This window comes from Pyrus communis, chromosome 2 (assembly GCF_041283825.1).
Source record: "Pyrus communis isolate YQ-2024b chromosome 2, ASM4128382v1, whole genome shotgun sequence".
Taxonomy (NCBI): domain Eukaryota; kingdom Viridiplantae; phylum Streptophyta; class Magnoliopsida; order Rosales; family Rosaceae; genus Pyrus; species Pyrus communis.
In genome coordinates, this window is record NC_142566.1 from 7,894,333 (window position 1) to 7,913,123 (window position 18,791).

The 18,791-nt window shown below is 38.2% G+C and overlaps 1 long non-coding RNA gene across 1 annotated transcript; it reads left to right on the forward strand.

Moving 5' to 3' along the window:
- Positions 1-11,923: 11,923 nt before the first annotated feature.
- LOC148698479 (uncharacterized) lies at positions 11,924-13,432 on the forward strand. Its single transcript, XR_015951823.1, has 2 exons — positions 11,924-12,323; positions 12,426-13,432. It is a non-coding gene; the product is annotated as an uncharacterized LOC148698479 (long non-coding RNA).
- The last annotated feature ends 5,359 nt before the right edge of the window (positions 13,433-18,791 follow it).

An 18,791-nucleotide genomic window follows, 5' to 3' on the forward strand; every position in this document is an offset into this window, starting at 1 on the left:
TCAAATGGCGGGATCCTCAACAACCCCAACAACAAGGAGGATTTAGGCAGCAACCACCGGGCTTTTATACAAAGCCATTCATCCCCAATCAAAACCAAGTGCAATCTGCCCCAACAACCTCAGGTATGCCTTTGGATAATGATCAAGTTGTTAAGTTACTTACTACTTTGACGCAGGAAGTACAAACTCAAAATAAGGAGAGACAAATCCAAGACAAACGGGTGGATAATTTGGAGAAGCAAATGGGTCAAATTGCCGAGTTTATGGGGCAAATTAGAGAACAAGGCACATTGCCTAGTTCAACCGTTATGAACCCGAAGGGAGGATTTGAAACCGCTAAGGCCATCATGTTGAGAAGTGGTAAACAGGTTGGAACGGACTCAAATACATCCAAATCAAGTCAAGACGAGGAGGACAAGTTGCTGCAAGAAGAAGCACGGGGAGCAAAGCCCACGACCAAGGATGACCAAACCTTGCCGAATTCATCTAGTCCTCCTAAACCATTCCAAACCACCAAGGTAAGTCCCAATTCAACTTTTTCTAGTTCTATTCCACTAAATGTGCCCTTTCCTGGCAGGTTTAGGCAATCAAAGAAAGAAGAAGCTGAGAAGGACATTCTAGAGACCTTTCGGAAAGTTCAAGTTAATATTCCGCTCCTTGATGCGATTAAGCAAGTCCCGAGGTATGCTAAGTTTTTAAAAGAACTTTGTACAACAAGGAGACGGATTTCAAACAAAGAGGTGGTTCAAGTAAGTGAAAATGTCTCTGCTGTGTTACAAAGGAAATTACCCCCTAAATGCAAAGATCCGGGTAGTTTTACAATTCCGTGCGTTATGGGTAATACTAAGTTTGAACAATGCATGTTAGACTTAGGGGCTTCGATTAATGTTATGCCATACTCTATTTATGCATCTATGAACTTAGGTGAGCTTAAAAATGATGGTGTGATAATTCAATTAGCCGATCGTTCTAATGCATATCCAAAGGGTGTTTTGGAAGATGTTTTGGTATAGGTTGGTAACTTGATTTTTCCAGCGGATTTCTATGTGCTTGACATGGAGGATTCACCCCATTCCACCCCATTGCCGATTCTATTAGGGAGGCCCTTCATGAAAACAGCCCGCACCAAGATAGATGTGTTTAAAGGAACTTTAACGATGGAATTTGATGGGGAAGTCATTGATTTCAATCTTTCTGAAAGTATTAAATTTCCTAAAGACGATCATTCTTGCTTTTCTATTGATATAATTGATGATTTGGCGCAGGATTTTCTCGATTGTTTGGAGAGGGATACACTTGAAACAACAATTTCACAAGGAATTGGGCAAAAATCTGGTTTTGCCGTGCCTAGAAGTGTGGAGGAGGCCGAGATAGTGGCTGCCCTTGAGTCACTACCTCAACACCATGGTAAGCCTTCTAACCCAATTTCAATTTCAGTTTCCACTAATAAGTTGTTACCCTCAATGATTCAGGCACCCGTACTTGAGCTTAAACCGTTGCCCGATCATTTAAAGTACGTCTATCTTGGAGACAACGAGACATTGCCCGTCATTGTCTCCTCATCACTCACCGCCATAGAGGAGGAGAAGTTGATCCGAGTGTTGAAAGAGCACAAGACGGCCATTGGGTGGACTTTGGCCGATATTAGGGGAATTAGCCCGACTACGTGCATGCATCGCATACTTCTAGAGGAGGGGGCTAAACCAACTCGAGAGGCTCAGCGCCGTCTCAACCCTCCAATGATGGAAGTTGTAAAAAATGAGATTATCAAACTTCTTGATTGTGGAGTGATTTATCCGATCTCTGATAGTCGTTGGGTGTCACCGGTGCAATGTGTTCCAAAGAAGTCCGGAGTGACAGTGGTGAAGAATGCCGAGAATGAGCTTGTGCCAACCCGTATCCAAACAGGTTGGCGTGTGTGCATTGATTATAGGAAGCTCAACGCCACCACAAGGAAGGATCACTTCCCTTTGTCGTTCATTGATCAAATGCTTGAAAGGTTAGCCGGTCATTCTTTTTATTGTTTCCTTGATGGTTATTCTGGATATAATCAGATTGTCATAGCGCCGGATGACCAAGAAAAGACAACTTTCACGTGCCCCTTTGGTACTTTTGCTTATCGTCGCATGCCTTTTGGTTTATGCAATGCTCCGGCCACGTTTCAAAGGTGTATGGTAAGTATCTTTTCAGATTTTGTGGAAAAGATTATTGAGGTATTTATGGATGATTTCAGTGTGTTTGGTGATTCATTTGATGGTTGTTTGGAAAATCTCACAATAATTTTGAAACGATGTGTAGAAACTAACCTTGTGCTTAATTGGGAAAAATGTCACTTTATGGTTAGACAATGCATAGTTCTAGGGCATATTGTTTCTGAAAGAGGAATTGAAGTGGATAAATCGAAAATAGATCTTGTGCGCTACTTACCCTCTCCTACTTCGGTTCGAGAGGTTCGTTCGTTTCTTGGTCATGCAGGATTTTATAGGCGATTTATCAAGGACTTCTCCAAGATCTCAAACCCTCTTTGCCGTCTCCTCCAGAAAGATGTGGCATTTGACTTCAACGAGGAGTGTGAGAAGGCGTTCAATCACCTCAAAGAAATGCTAACTTCGGCCCTTATCATAGTTCCACCGGATTGGAGCCTTCCTTTTGAGCTTATGTGCGATGCTTCCGATTACGCATTAGGAGCTGTTTTGGGGCAAAGGAAGGAAAAGAGGCCGCATGTTATCTATTATGCCTCTCGGACTTTAAATGATGCACAATTGAATTATTCTACCACTGAAAAAGAACTTCTTGCTGTTGTATTTGCTTTAGATAAATTCCGTTCTTATTTGCTTGGTACTAAAGTTATTATTTATACTGACCATGCAGCATTGAAGTATTTGTTCACCAAGAAAGAGGCCAAACCACGACTCATTCGTTGGATGCTTCTTCTCCAAGAATTCGATATCGAAATCCGGGACAAGAAAGGAAGTGAAAACGTGGTGGCTGACCACTTGAGCCGTATGGTGCATGAGGAGGATGCCGTGCCTATCATAGAGACATTCCCAGATGAGCAACTGATGTCCGTCAAGGTAAGTGAACCCTGGTATGCTGATTTGGTGAATTATTTAGTGTCTAAACATGTTCCTAGTGAATTACTTAAACACCAATGTGATAAATTGAAGAAAGAGGCACGGTTTTATGTGTGGGATGACCCGTATTTATGGAAATATTGCCCTGACCAAGTTATACGTAAGTGTGTGCACGATTCTGAGTTTAATGCTATTCTAACCTTTTGTCACACTTATGCTTGTGGGGGACACTTTGGCACTCAAAGAACAGCACTTAAGGTGTTAGAATGTGGTTTCTATTGGCCTACCATCTTTAGGGATGCTAGAACATTTTGCATGTCTTGTGATAGATGCCAAAGAACGGGCAATATTGGTCCTAAACAACAAATGCCGCAAACCCCCATTTTTAGTGTTGAAATCTTTGACGTTTGGGGTATTGATTTTATGGGTCCCTTTCCTTCGTCACATGGGTTTCTGTATATATTGCTTGCTGTGGACTATGTGTCGAAATGGGTGGAAGCAAAAGCCACCCGAACTAATGATTCTCGAGTGGTTGCAGATTTTGTGAAAACTAACATTTTTGCAAGGTTTGGAATGCCACGAGTGCTAATCAGTGATGGAGGTTCCCATTTTTGCAATCGAACCATCGAGGCGTTGCTCAAGAAATACAATGTCATGCATAAGGTGGCCACACCTTATCATCCTCAAACGAGCAGGCAAGCCGAGGTTTCGAATAGGGAAATCAAGCAGATTCTTGAGAAGACCGTGGGGTCTACAAGGAAGGATTGGAGTTTGCGCTTAAACGATGCATTGTGGGCGTATCGCACTGCCTACAAAACCCCCATTGGGATGTCACCTTTTCGGCTCATCTATGGGAAACCATGCCATCTTCCCGTCGAATTAGAGCATCGTGCACATTGGGCCGTCAAAACATTCAATATGGACCTTGATGCCGCAGGTTTACATAGGAAGCTTCAATTGTGTGAGCTTGATGAAATCCGAAACGAAGCATATGAGAATGCCCGGATTTACAAGGAGAAAACGAAGGCATTCCATGACAAGATGATTCGTGCCAAGACGTTCTCTATTGGGCAGAAAGTGTTGTTGTTCAATTCTCGCCTTCGGTTGTTTCCGGGTAAGTTGCGTTCCAAATGGGTTGGTCCTTTTATTGTCACTAATGTTTTCCCTCATGGTGCAGTACAAATCAAAAGTTCAAGGACGCAGCAAGAATTCAAAGTGAATGGGCATCGATTGAAGCCCTATTACGAGACGTTTGAGGAGCATGTCGTGGAGGAGGTACCCCTCCATGCCGTGGAACCTAGTCAAGCTTAAACGGAGGTACCGTCCGGCTGCAAGACGTAAAAGAAAGCGCTACTTGGGAGGCAACCCATGCATTCAACAAAGGAAGACTTAGAAAGCACTCCAATTCCAGATTCCTAAAAACTCTTCTCTTTGTTGCTATTTCGTTTCTGCCTTGTTAGGTTGTTTAGTTGTTATTGTTTGTTTGTTTATTAATTGTGTGAGTCTATGATTGTAACATTGAGAAAATGTTTGGTTTATTGATAGGCACTGCTAAACAAAGAAAGATGGAGCCTTCACAAAGAGCGTTTACTTGAAGCCCTACTACGAGGTGTCGAAGCAGAAGGCATAGAAGCGGGAGGCATAGAAGCGGGAGGCATCGGAGCAGAAGGCATCGGAGCTAGAGCATTCCAGGCCTCAATACTTGGCCAAACGCTGGATGACCCAGGAAAAAGGTGCCTCTGGAGATAAGCCGCAAGCCTTTGACGGTCACTTTGAATTCGACCTTCGGATTCTTGCAGCTCATCAAGCTTCCTCTTCATGCCCGACGAATAGTTGTTTGCAAGCACGTGCAAACTTCTATTCTCATACTTCAGCTGCTTGATCTCTTGCTTGAGACTTTCCACCTCTGCCATCAACGATTCAACCTGACGGGAGCGAGCAAGCAGGCGTTGGCCCATGTTGGACACAGAACTCGCACACTGAACACTAAGTGCGAGGGACTCTTGAACGGCCAACTCATCGGACCGTCCTGACAGCAGCTTACTATCTTTTGGAGTGAGGAGGTTCCTAGCTACAATTGTAGCTGTTGTGGCGTCCTGCATCACGGAGTCTTCACCTGTAAGAAGACCGTTAGAAGATAAGAAAGAAGGGCGCCATACGTTACCTTGACGCGGCGCGCCCGTATCACTGCTAAGGCTCAATTCCAAGCTAAGGTTCGATGAGTTTGCCATTTTTCAAAAGTGTTCAAAGAGAAGGGATGGAGTTAAATTTCAAAGGACCGGAGTCGATTTTCAAGAATGGGAAATCTTCAGAGTGTGTTTGTTGTGGTGATCGATAGCTCTATAAAAAGCCAAGGCGACGCGTCCTCCGATTCAAAAAGCCGGAATTTCCGGCGTAATTTAGGCGACGCTTTCTCGGCTTTTCAGAAGACGTGTTCAACTTTGTCAAAAGATTTCTTCTTTTCAGACAACACGTGGAGGCCATCATCGCAACTACACATCTTTAGCCGACAAGCGCAAAGTTCGGCGACGCTTTCTCTGCTTTTCAGAAAATGCGTGCAGCTTTGTCAAAAGGGGCGTCGTTCAGAAATCGAAGGGGCGCCTGCTCAGAAATCGAAGAGGCGTCGTTTAGATATCGAAGAGACATTTGTCGACAAGGGTAAAAGAACAGTACCACCACTTGATATTATCTCTATATATGTCGACCTTCGTCTTTTATGGAAAGGCAAACCTGAAGAAAATGCCCAACTCTCCCTCACCTCTGAGGGCGCACTCCCAGCAAAGCCTTTCGAAATACTCAATTCTTTCTTCTTCCCCAAAGATGATACCAGATGCCTGGAGTACAGATGACCCAGGAGGAAACGGCGGATTGAAGTATGCTGATTCATTCACCGCTTCTTCAAAAGCAAAGGTATCTCATATCATCAAGGTCAAAAGCAAAAGTATCTCATATCATGCTCTTTCCCTGTCTTTTTCTTTGTCCTTGTTTTTACTCGCATGGCAAAGTAAAAGAAGCAATCAGCCGGCACTTGGAGTCAGTCTTCCGATCTGGAGCCAACTGCCTGGAATCTATTCCTGATTGCTTACCTAGCGTTGCTCTCGAGTAGTCATCTTCAACGGTTGATACACTTCCAGAGAAGGGACCACTTCTGCAAAGGGGAGCGAGTAAGGCAAGTGAAAATGATACATTGAAGCATGTGGAGACAAACATAGGCTGAGTTATCCTCCAACCCTTTTCAATACGAATTGGAAAGATTGAACAAAGAAACAGACCAAAGGGCTAAGCTCAGACCTTAGGGGAAGACCAATTGAATCCTGCTGCCCAGTTCAAGAGTAGCACAAAGGAAAATCAACGATGGGCGGAAACCAGTTCAAGAGTAAGCCTGTGGAATCATCAAGATCAAGCCTCAATGCAATCAACAAAGAGAAGATGGAATTTACACTCCATAACCAGATTTGCGTCCCTAAACTCTTCTCTTTGTTAATTACATTTTGCCATGTTTAGTATGTTTAAGTGCTTTTTATGTGTTTACTTATGTTTTGTGTGAATCTATGCTTAAAACATTGAGGACAATGTTTGATTTAAGTGTGGGGGGGGGGGGGGGTAACTAATGTTGTTAATGCAAATTCGTGGGATTTTATCACCCATAACTTCAAATGTTGTTCCTTGCTGTTTTAAGGTGTTTTTAAATTGTTTTAGAGTGTTTTAGTGTGTTTTGTTTTATAACTCCGAAAATCACATAAAAATTTGAAATAAAAAAATGTTTTGAAAAGCCTAAAAAGAGTGTTTTGAGTCGTTTTTGTGTGTTTGTGTCTTAGGGTACCTTCCAACACAATGATAAGGATTTGGTTTATAATTGCATGACGGTTAAAAAGAGTTATTAACATAGAGAAAAGTTTGATTTACTCTTGGTATATGCTTGGTTATGGTTATAATGTATGACTTCACATGCAATCATAAAAGAAAAATTCGTTTTTGTAACATGCTTGAAGGTAGGAACTCAAACAAACGCTACAACCCTGTGAGACTCGAGCCATTACCTTCTTTGGAGAGTTATTTTCCGTGATTCTTTGTTTTCTAAAGTTGTTGCATGATCTCATTATTCCTTGCTTGGTTGCTACTTAGAATGCAATTGTATCATGATAGAACTAAATGCTAGAACTTATATCCGTTTCATTCAAAGCATGATATTGATTGCATAACATACAATAAGATGAAGTTGTTAGTCAAGCCAAAGCCAAAAAGCCTATCCCTTTTCACATGTATTGTAGGATTACCCCTTTTTGAGCCTTTTCAAGCTTATTTTCTTTGTTAACCCCTTGTTCTTAAAGGATAGTGAAGCATGACTTAGAATGAACTCCTTTTGATCAATATACTGCAGAAAATAAGTGTGGGGGAAGATAATAGGGCACGGCCAAAGAATGAAATAAAGAAAAAAAAAATTGTTGAAAAGAAAGAAAAAAAAAAAAAAAAAAAAGAGTTGAAAAATAAGTGAGAATGATCTCACAAGCATTGGTTATTGAAGGAAGGGTCCAAAAGAGTGAATTTGACCCTAGTTGTTGCATGAATCTTCCCTTATATTTAAAAGTTGATTTCTGCCATTAAAAGTGAGTTTAAGTGTCAATTTCAATACTTCGCTTCCTATTACTTTAAGAACCTTTGTTTTACTTTACCTTTCTTTGTTAAACCATTACCCTTAGCCCCGTTACAACCCTCAACTTCTATCTTGATGTTATGTATTCAATATGTGAAGTTTCGAATTGATATGAGCTTATGGAATCACTGGTTCTCATTCTAAGTAGTAGCATTCCATTCATGAGATCATATTCATATCATTATCGTAAATCCAGAAAATGCTTTCTTTGTTATAACATATGTGAGATGCTAGTCTTTCATGTTTACATCAATCTCTCACATATAACTAGTGTAGGGTGTGTAGTCAGAAAATCTGTGTGAAAATAGAGTGCATTCTAGTAAGGAATTGAGCAAATTCTCTAAGCATGTTACTACATTCAAAACATGGTTTTAAATGCTTAATTGTGAAATAGTATGTGGTGACTATGATTAAGAATGTACTTAAGTGTAAAGATGGCTAAAATCTGTGAGAATAATGATTTTTAATTTGTCATGTGCATTGGAAATCCCTAAGACGGTTGTTGGAAGGTTTAGGTTGTGTTTTACTTGTTTAGTGTCGTTTTGTTTATTTGTTATTATTTTGTTTTTCTCGAGGACTAGCAAAAGCTAAGTGTGGGGGAATTTGATAGGAGCATATTTAGGCGACTTACTTAGCTTGTTTTCGTGCATCTATGTTGTTAATTCATAGTTGTTTTAGTAGTTTAAGCCATTTTCGTGTGTTTTTAGGTTCATATGGCTAAGGAAGCAAAAAGATGCATTTTGGAGCATTTTGGAGCAAAATTGGGCTTGGAATGGATAGCATATGCTTGGAGCCAAAGTGTTGGACGAATTTGAAAGCCTTGTATGCACTTTGGACATAGAACAAAGGGCCTAGCCCAATCAAACAATCCTTTGAGCCATGCAAAACCTCTAGCCCAATCAACAACCCTTAGTCACATGCATTCACATGCATCACAACCCCAAAACCATCAAGAAACACCCATTGCCGTGCCTTGCACTCCCCCTTTCATTTTCAGCCATTCTACTTCATCATTACACCACCTTCTCCATCTTTATTCCACATGCATTCATCATAATTCACCCTAGCTACCACCATTCACACACACATGCACTCACATGCATTCACACACACTTCACACAAACAAACAACTCAATGCCGTGCCTTCCTCAATCATTTCAGCCACATTCTTCCACTTCCCACTTCATCATTGCACCACATATTCCATCCTTTAATTCACCCACATGCCCCTTTAAATCATTCAATCACACCATCACACATTCATTTTCCAACATTGCACATGCACTTTGCCTTTCATCATTGCACCACAAATCAACCACATTCACACATCAACCATTTCCTTTGTCGTGCATCACTCCCATTCTTTAATCCAATTCAGCCATTTAATCATTCAACCATGCTTTTCCTATTTCATTACTCATTGCACATGCATTCACACCCCTTTAATCCACATGCTTTCACAACCTAATTCACATGCATATTCTCCCATTCCCCCTATAAAAACCCATGCATTCATTCACAAAAGAGGATCTCATTTTTCATACACAACACACAACACAAAATCCTCCATTCTTGCCGTGCATATCCCTTCATTTTCTGCATATTTTCTCTTCATTCCAACCACTCCAACCACTCCTCATCCCCCAAAAAAACTCACCTTAGACCTTGTGCTACAACAACGAGGAAGAGAAGAGTGCCTAAACGTTCATACAATTCAAGTTTGAGTTGTTGGAATGTTTAGGTGTTTCTTTGATTTCAATGTTTAAATTCAATTCTCTTTGTTTTGTAATGGAAGAGAAGAGTGTCTAAACGTTCATACAATTCAAGTTTGAGTTGTTGGAATGTTTAGGTGTTTCTTTGATTTCAAAGTTATGAGGAACTAAACCCCCTTTAGCTAGGGGGTGATTTGAAACTATGTTTATATTTGCAATATGAATTGATTAACTTTCGTTGGAATTTCATAAATTGTGGATTCAATTTGTTTAACCGTTTGATTGATAACTTATTTATGAATGTTTATTAAGAATGCGCGCTTAATTTTCATGCATGAATATGACGCTAGAATATAAGTGAGTTTCACCTAATCGTTATGAACTTATATTCACAAGTAGTGGAGGTTGCTTATAAACAATCGCGTTAAATGAATTCTTGGCACAAGTTTCATGCTCATCATAGTAACGAATGCCTCGTCAATACTTATAGTTTTCATAATACTTAATGATCTTTAATTGTATCTTTATTGTGCATTTCACGTAAAGGACTTTTGGAGAATGTTGTGAATTGCGTTGCGCAAACCCATCCAATTCATTAACTTAAGGAAAACTTGACGGTTAATTTAAGCGGACCTAATTAACCCGGAGTGTTGAGTTTCATAATTTATCGAAAGACCAACTGAGAATCAATTTTGTATGCAAGTGTAACATGTGTGGAGAAGAACCCCTTAGCTATTCCATCATCCATATTTTCATCACATTCATCTTTACTATCTGTTTTAAATTATAATCTGTCCGTTTAATTTAATCTCGTCCAACCACAATCACCCCCCCTTATTTTGTTAAGTCTTAATCATTTGATTTGTCTTATTTTATGTTTTTGAGTATTTGGAGTCTTTTAAACTTGTTTTGAGTCTTTTAGTTTGTCTTAGTGTTTTAAAAGTTAGTTTTATTTATTTGAGTCAAGTATTTAGCATCCCTAGTTAATCCCCGGTTAGAACGATCCCTACTTACATCATTACTACAATTGTCACAAATAGGGTTTAGTTTGTGTGCGTATAAATCTCGCATCAGGACTGTATAGGGATAACCTTGTGACACGCCCCAATCCCAATATCATCTAATCATCAAGATGGGTACGTGCTGGCTGACATCTGAGGGTGACGAAAGCCGATCTAACATGCTTATGCTAAGAACATGCAAAACATGTTCGCAAATCTGGTGTGAAATAAAGTAAACATAACTAAAAATGCATAACTCAAACATGAGAATGTGTGAACATGTTCAAAGCATACAACTAATCAAGATTATCAGCGGAAGGAATATTATAGGAAAAGTGTGATTACGAAGAAAAGGTCCTACCTAGAGAAAAGGACTCGGAACTACCAATACAAGAATGCCTCAACGCCAAAATCATATGCCTCGTTTCTAAGTCCTGAAGGGGGCGCCAAAACAAAGGGTGAGTGGATCAAAGTTTATAATAATAATAATAATAATAATAATAAGTAAAACCAATTTTCTTTTTGAAAATAGTAAACCCCCCATCCCGAGCGTTTTGAAAACACTATATCATACTACATAGTAGGTTTCTCTGAAAACTCTAGCATGTCATGAAAACGTTCATAAATAGTATAACCATGTATTTAAATAGTGGTATCATAATCGCCCAAAGGCAAATCCATTATATGCTCGTAAATCATAAAATAGTGTACTTAAATAGGGGTATCATAGTCGCCCGAAGGCATATCTATCACCTGAGCGTGAAGCTGCAAGACATTAGGTTACGCCAATGAAGAAATATGATAGGCCTATCACCCGAAGGTGAAGCTGTACAACTTTGGGTTACACTAGAGAAGAAAAGGTACATAATACACTGACACTAGTCATGGCTAATGACACTGTCCGAACTTGTTTCGCTAGTGAAGTTAGGAGTATGTCATAAATATCCAATACACGTAACATATTACACCGGATCCATCACCCGAATGTGCTGTACGATTGGGTTGCGCCAATACGCATAAATTGAGTCATATGGCCACAGACAGGAACATACTCGTGTTGTGTGTATGTGTTGTATGATTACCCACTAAGTAAGCACATAAAACATAAATCACATTTTTCATATCAAACCTCAGAGCTTAAAAGTTCAGACTTCATATCATAAATGTAAGAACATAATTTGAACTATACAAATTATGATAAGGCTTAATTCCAAAATATCTTCAGTTAATGTCAGTTAAGAGTTAATAATAAGGTTAAAACATACTCATTGAAAGTAGGACCACAAGATACACACATTGAGATAGTGGAGCAACCCACGATTGCCATTAAGTAGAAGTGCTTGAGATTATCAACTGCTGTCCATAATAGGTAGTAGACAGTTAGATGATCACTTTATGAATATATTGGTCCCTGCTCATGGAAAGTGTGCATTCCATTAAGTATTCTAGATCCATTACTAGAGTGAATTATAATGTTTTCCATTGAGTAGAAGAACGATCCCTATGCAAGTAATAAAATGTCAAGTAGAATTCTTGTACTAATACTGCACAAGCATGAAAGTTAGTTTAACAAGTTGTAGCATTATCCTTATCATATACAAAGTAACAAATGAGTTATTATCCTAATGAGTTTTTACATTTGGTATCAGAGCCAAGGTTTTCTTGGTCTTGAATTTAGGGTTATAGCTTTTCATTATGTTATATATATGTATGTTGTCTTCTTCAATTTTTGTTTTGCAAAAAGCTTGTACAAAGAAGAAATGAAATCAGTAAGGGATAAGGAACAAGACTCATATATGATAGAACAATTGGTTGAAAACCTTCATCAAAATGGGGTTTTATGAAATATTATCCAGGAAGTCCTTTGCCTTGTCATATGTAGGTATGCATCCCCTAACTATCTCACTCATGGTCCTCTTCATGACCATAAGTGACATTCTGGTTGCCTTATGCCATGTCTCATGCTTAACTTTATCTTCAGCAGTGCTTGCAGAGGTTAATGCAGATGATACATTCTCCTAAGAGCTAAGTCGTGGTCCATCAACCTTAGCATGATCTCCACATCTTGTCATCATTTCTTATATTTCCCTCCATTTAGGGACTCAATGGAGGAAAAGTTGAGGGAATTAGTATTCACTGAAGAAGACATTTAACACACATTAATTGACGTGGATGCTACTAGAAAACTCAAGGACCTTGAAGTCTCGGTGGACGAAACTTTTGATGTTCATATGGCCCTCAATTCACTCCAGATGCATTTGAACAGCTCAAGGTTTCATACAACACACATAAGGAAAAATAAGGAATGGATGAGATGATTTCCATATGTGTGTAGGAGGTGAATAAGCTCAAGAAAGGCAAGGTTGAATCGGTGAATTATGTGCATGCAGGAAATGGCAGGAAACCTATGAACATTGGTAAGACTTTCAAGCCTTATAACTCCTATGGTACTAATGTCGTTGGTGCTCCTTCTTTCTTCAGAGGGCCTCAAGTTTATAAGGGAAATTATGAAAACATTAAGTGCTTTTTTTGTAAGAAGCATGGTCACATGAAAAGAGACTGTGAAAAGCATAACAAATGGGCTGCTAAGAGAGGTATTAAAATTATAAGTATTTTTGTTTGTTTTGAATTAAACCTTGTTTAAGCCCCTCCAAATACTTGGTGGTTTGACACTGGTTGTTCGGTGCATATTACCAATTCCTTGTAGGGATTCACAAGAAGAATTTTAACAAGAAATGAAGTTTTTCAAGTGCATGTTGGGAATGGAAATAAAGTAGTTGTGGAGGTAATAAGCACCCTCAAGCTTAGACTATCAAATGGTTTTATTTTAGAGTTGTTTAATGTTTTATATGTACCTTCTTTGAGAATGAGTTTAATTTCAGCTTCCAACTTTGTAAAATCTGGTTTTACTTTCTTTGGAGACAATGAGAGTATCAGAATTTCTTTGAAAAACAATTTGAACGAAGTACTTGGTATTTATCTTTTAAGTAATGATCTTTGGTAGCTACTGTGCAATGTTTGCATTGATTCAAGTTGTTTAAATATTGATTCCATTTTGTTGCTTAAAAGACCTCTCATGGATGAAAAATCTAATGTGCTTTGGCATAGGTGATTGGGACATATTTCAAAAAAAAAAAAAAAAAAAAAAAAAAAAAAAAAGAATGGAACGTCTGATAAAGGATAATATCTTGCCAAATTTGGATTTGTCAAAGCCCAATGATTGTATCAATTGTTTTAAGGGAAAGTTAACAAACAAAAGGAAATTTGGTTCAATTAGGAGTAAAAAACTTCTAGAAATTATACATTCAGATGTCTGTGGTCCATTTCCAAACTCAACAATCTGCAAAAATGTCTATTTTGTGACCTTCATTGATGATTTTTCAAGATATGGATATGTATATTTAATATCAGAAAAATCGATGGTTTTAAACTGTTTTAAGTTTTCAAAAATGAGGTTGAGAAACAATTAGACATGAACATTAAAATCTTGAGGTCTGACAGAGGGGGAGAGTACTATGGCAAGTATTATGAGGAAGGGTAACATAAGGGACCATTGGCTGTGTGTTTTGGAAGAATGTGGTATACAAGCACAATACACCACTCCTGGTAGTCCTTACTAGAATGGCGTGGCAGAGAGAAGAAATAGAAGCTTGAAAAAGATGGTAAGATATATGATGAGTCGCACAAATTTGCCTATATTTCTTTGGGGAGAGGCGTTAAAAATGGCAAACTATAATTTAAATAGAGACCCAACCTAGTCAGTGGATAAGACTCCTTTTGTTATATGAACTTCTAGGAAGCCTAGTTTAAATCACTTACATATTGGGGGTGTAAAGCTGAAGCCAGGATGTATAATCCCACAAAAAAGAAGCTTGATTCAAGGACAATGAGTTGCAATTTCATTGGTTTTCTAGAGAAGTCCAAGGGATATAGATTTTATACTTTCACTTTGATCACAAGAATTATTGTGACTAACAACGCCTAGTTCCTTGAAGATGAAGATGGTCAAACTTGTTCACATCAACCTAGTCAACAAACAATGGTTGACATGAAATTGTTGCCCTTGCATGAAATCATAACAACTTAAGCCACTACAAATGTGGGCCTCCTCAGTTGCAAACTATGCAGCATGAACAACATGAGCAAGTTGATGAGACGATGAATGACATTATTAAGAATGAAGACAAAGAGGAGATAACTAGGAGAGTATCTCAAAGAGCTAGAAAACTAGCCATCTCTAATGACTATTTGTTGTATCTGCATGAGGTGGAACATGAATAAGGTATCAAGGATGATCTATTGACTTTTGAGCAAGCTATAAGTAGTGACAAAGCTATTCTTTGGCAGTAGGCTATGAATGAATAGATTGAATCAATGAACAAGAATGCAATTTGGTCATTGGTTGAGTTAAATGAAACAGTGAGGCCCATAGGATGCAAACGAGTACTCAAGACAAAAAAAGATTCGAATGGAGATGTAGAGAGATATAAGGCAACATTGGTTGCCAAAGGTTTTACATAGAGGGAGGGTATAGATTACACTGACACTTTTTCACCAGTGTCATCCAAGGATTCACCAAGAATCATATTGTCATTGATAGCTCATTTAGACCTTGAGTTTCATCAAATGGATGTCAAGACAACCTTTGTGAATGGAGACTTGGAAGAAAACATTTATATGCAGCAAGCCTTTGGGTTTCATTGAAAAAGGAAATGAAGAAATGGTTTGCAAGTTGAGAAAGTCAACTTATGGATTGAAACAAGCATCAAGGTAATGGTTCCTTAAATTTGAAGAGAAAATCACAACTTTGGGTTTTACAGAAAACAAAATTGAAGACTGCTTGTACATTAAGGTTTGTGGTTCGAAGTTCATTTTCCTTGTGCTTTGCGTTGATGACATACTCTTGGCTAGCAATGATTTGAACTTGTTGCTGGAAATAAAAAGGGTGCTGAGCAAAACATTTGATATGAAAGATCTTGGAGAAACATATTTTGTTTTGGGAATAGAGATCATACAAGACAGAAAGAGAAATCTTTTAGGTTTATCTCAGAAGTCTTTTGTATAAAAGGTTTTAAGGAGATTTAATATGCATAATTGTTTAAATAGTGAAGTCTCTATGGGAAAGAAAGACAAACTCAACAAGAATCAGTGCCCCAAGAACAATCTAAAGAAACAAAGCATGCAACACAAGCCATATGCTTCTCTAGCCAATCTTGGAGAACAACATTGGAAAACAACTAAAAAGGTAATAAGATACCTTCAAATAACTAAAAGCTTCATGCTAGTCTATAAAATGGTTGATAATTTGGAGCTACTAGGATATACAGGTGCTGATTTTGCAAGGTGTGTGGATGATCGAAGGTCTATTAGTGGGTACATATTTTTCTTAGCTGGAGGTGTTGTGTCTTGGAGAAGCTAAATAGAAAACCGTAGCAACATCCACAATGCAAGCTGAGTACATCACTTGTTTCGAAGTCATGGAACAAGGGCTATTGCTAAAAAATATCATTTCATTTTTAATGGTGGTGGATTCAATCCCTAGACCATTGGTCATTGTGACAATAATTCAGTAGTTTTATACTCCAAGAACAACAAGAAGTCCTCAACTACAAGACTTATGGATGTGAAGTTTCTGGCCATGAAGGAAAATGTCAAGAAAGGAATGTTTTCAATAGAACACATTGATTTTGCATCAATGATTGCATATCCTCTCACAAAGCCTCTTGCAGTGGGAATTTTCAAGCAGCATGTCACAAAGATGGAAGTGCCAGAGTCATTTGATTCTACTGAAGCGTGAGAGTAAAAGTTAGTATGTTTCAAATTTTCAGTACATGATTGGGTGTTGTTGCTTTACTTTTGTACGTGAAAATGTATGAACTCTATTGCTTGGATAAATATACATTAGGAACTATATTTCATTCAGACTGAAATATTGCATGAAAGTTATGCATATAGGCAAACATGTACTGTAAACATTAAGGGTGCAATAGACCATCATTGCTGGATTTAAGAGAATGCCAAGGCAATAAACTCATAAAAGGTGATTAAGTTAAAGTATGATAACTTAATTAAAGGGCATAAGGATGTTGTGTGGGAGTATAATATTTGAACTCTCATTCATTCAACGTGTAATGTATCATGTGTGACTGATGAAAGAGGGATGTAATTTCGAAGTGCTTGTGCTAAATTTTGCACAAGATTTTCTAGGGTTCGAACTTATAAATTAGCCATGACAGATGTGTGAGGAATTACAGAACCATATTGACCCATGTGATCACTAAGGAACTGGCGTTGTTGAAACATATATTGATGATTAAACATGATTTGTAAAGTCCAAAGTGGGAGAATGTAAGAACTTAGTTTGGACTATACAAATTATGATAAGGCTTAATTCCAATATATCTTCAACTAATGTTGGTTAAGAGTTAATAATAAGGTTAAAACATATTCCTTGAAAGTAGGACCATAAGATACACACATTGAGATAGTGGAGCAACCCATGATTGCCATTAAGCAGAAGTTCTTGAGATTATCAACTGTTGTCCATAATGGGTGGTAGGCAGTTAGATGATCACTCTATAAATATATTGGTCCTTGATCATGGAAAGTGTGCATTCCATTAAGTATTCTGGATCCATTACTAGAGTGAACCATAAGGTTTTCCATTGAGTAGAAGAGCGATCCTTGTGCAAGTAACTAGATGTCTTCTTCAGGTAGAATTCTTGTACTAACACTAAACAGACATGAGAGTTATAGTTTAACAAGTTGTAGTATTATCCTTATCATATACAAACAAAGTAACAAATGAATTCTAATCCTAATGAGTTTTACAATAAATCCATAGGAGCGTTCTAGCTCAAATTATCATATCATAAACCACACCTTTCGAATCAATCATCGGAGCTCAAAAGCTTGAAATCTCATATCGCAAATCATAGAAAATTTCTAACTTAAAGCATCATCACAAAATCATATTCATAAATATTTTCATGAAGCGTAAAATCAGGAAGTCATGCTTCTCATGAATGCAATCCTAGTATTTATATAAAATCATGCAATTTGAGAAGGGGTCCACCCACAGTTACTCTGACGTCGATGAGCCGTTCAAACTAGGGAGGATGGGGTCGCTACTAACAAACGCTCCAATTTGGAAGCCAAATGTTGGCCGGACGTGGCCAAAAATCGCCTGCAAAAATTGCTGTTCTCGCCAAAAAACAAGGGAAAGCTTCCCCCGTATTGGTCTTCTTCGGAATTGTCGACAACTCGCATGGAGTTTGACGAAGGAGAAAGTGAATAGTGGCCTTTACCACTGTGTGGTTCAAGGCCTTGGCTTGGGTTCATGATGAAGAAGATTAGCTAGTGGTGGGGGTAGTCACCAGAGTGGCGAGGCCAGTGGAGGTGCCTCTTGGGTTTTACAGAGGAGGGAGAGAGTGATGAAAAAGAGTATGAGGGAAAGAGAGACAAGGGAAATGGTTCAAAAGAGTCCCCCAAGAGTTTGGGCAAGAAAATGACACGAGGAAGGAGGAGAAGTGGGGTGTGAACCCCATTGGCCAAAAAAACTCACCAGAAAATTATTAAAATAACACAAATATCCAACCCTAATATCTTGAATAATGAATTGACTATTTTGCCCCCCAACTTCGTAATTCCCTAACATGATCATCATAACTCCGAAATCGATTCTGCTTGTGCCCACGCTTTCGTAGTGATGAATACCACTAGAATATACTAAAAGAATGGGTCAAATGTGTCACTACATGACGGCCAACGAAATTCAACACTCTCGCCTCCAGGGGCCTTTTAGTCATTTCACACATTTGATATTAAAATACTGTAAAATCAGGGACGGGTCCTAACACCTTGAGTGGAAAAAAGTTGCCACAATCTTGATTGAAGCTTTTAATGCTTTTAATGTTTTTAATTTCAATGCTTTCAATTATTTTGAAAAAATGTTAATATAAACAAAAATAATGTGCATATTTAGTGGAAAACTGGATCCACAATCTTGATTGAAGATTTTAATGCTTTTAATTAATTAAAAAAAGGTTAACATAAACAAAAAAATATGCACCTAATCAAATTATCACATAAAAGCATAAAAACTTCAAATTTAAAGATTCTACTATAAGGACTCCGCTATTGGAGGCAATATTAATTTATGGACACAAAGATTCCCCTTAAGTCCTTAAATGAGTACTCTAAAGTGGTGATTGGAGTCCCTAAATATTAAAAATCACTAAATCGACACCTTGAAACTTGTGGAACATTATTAAAGAATATAAAACACATGGAAGAATTTTTTTTTTAAATTATTTTAGCCGTTTGATTTAATGAATTTGTAAATATAAAA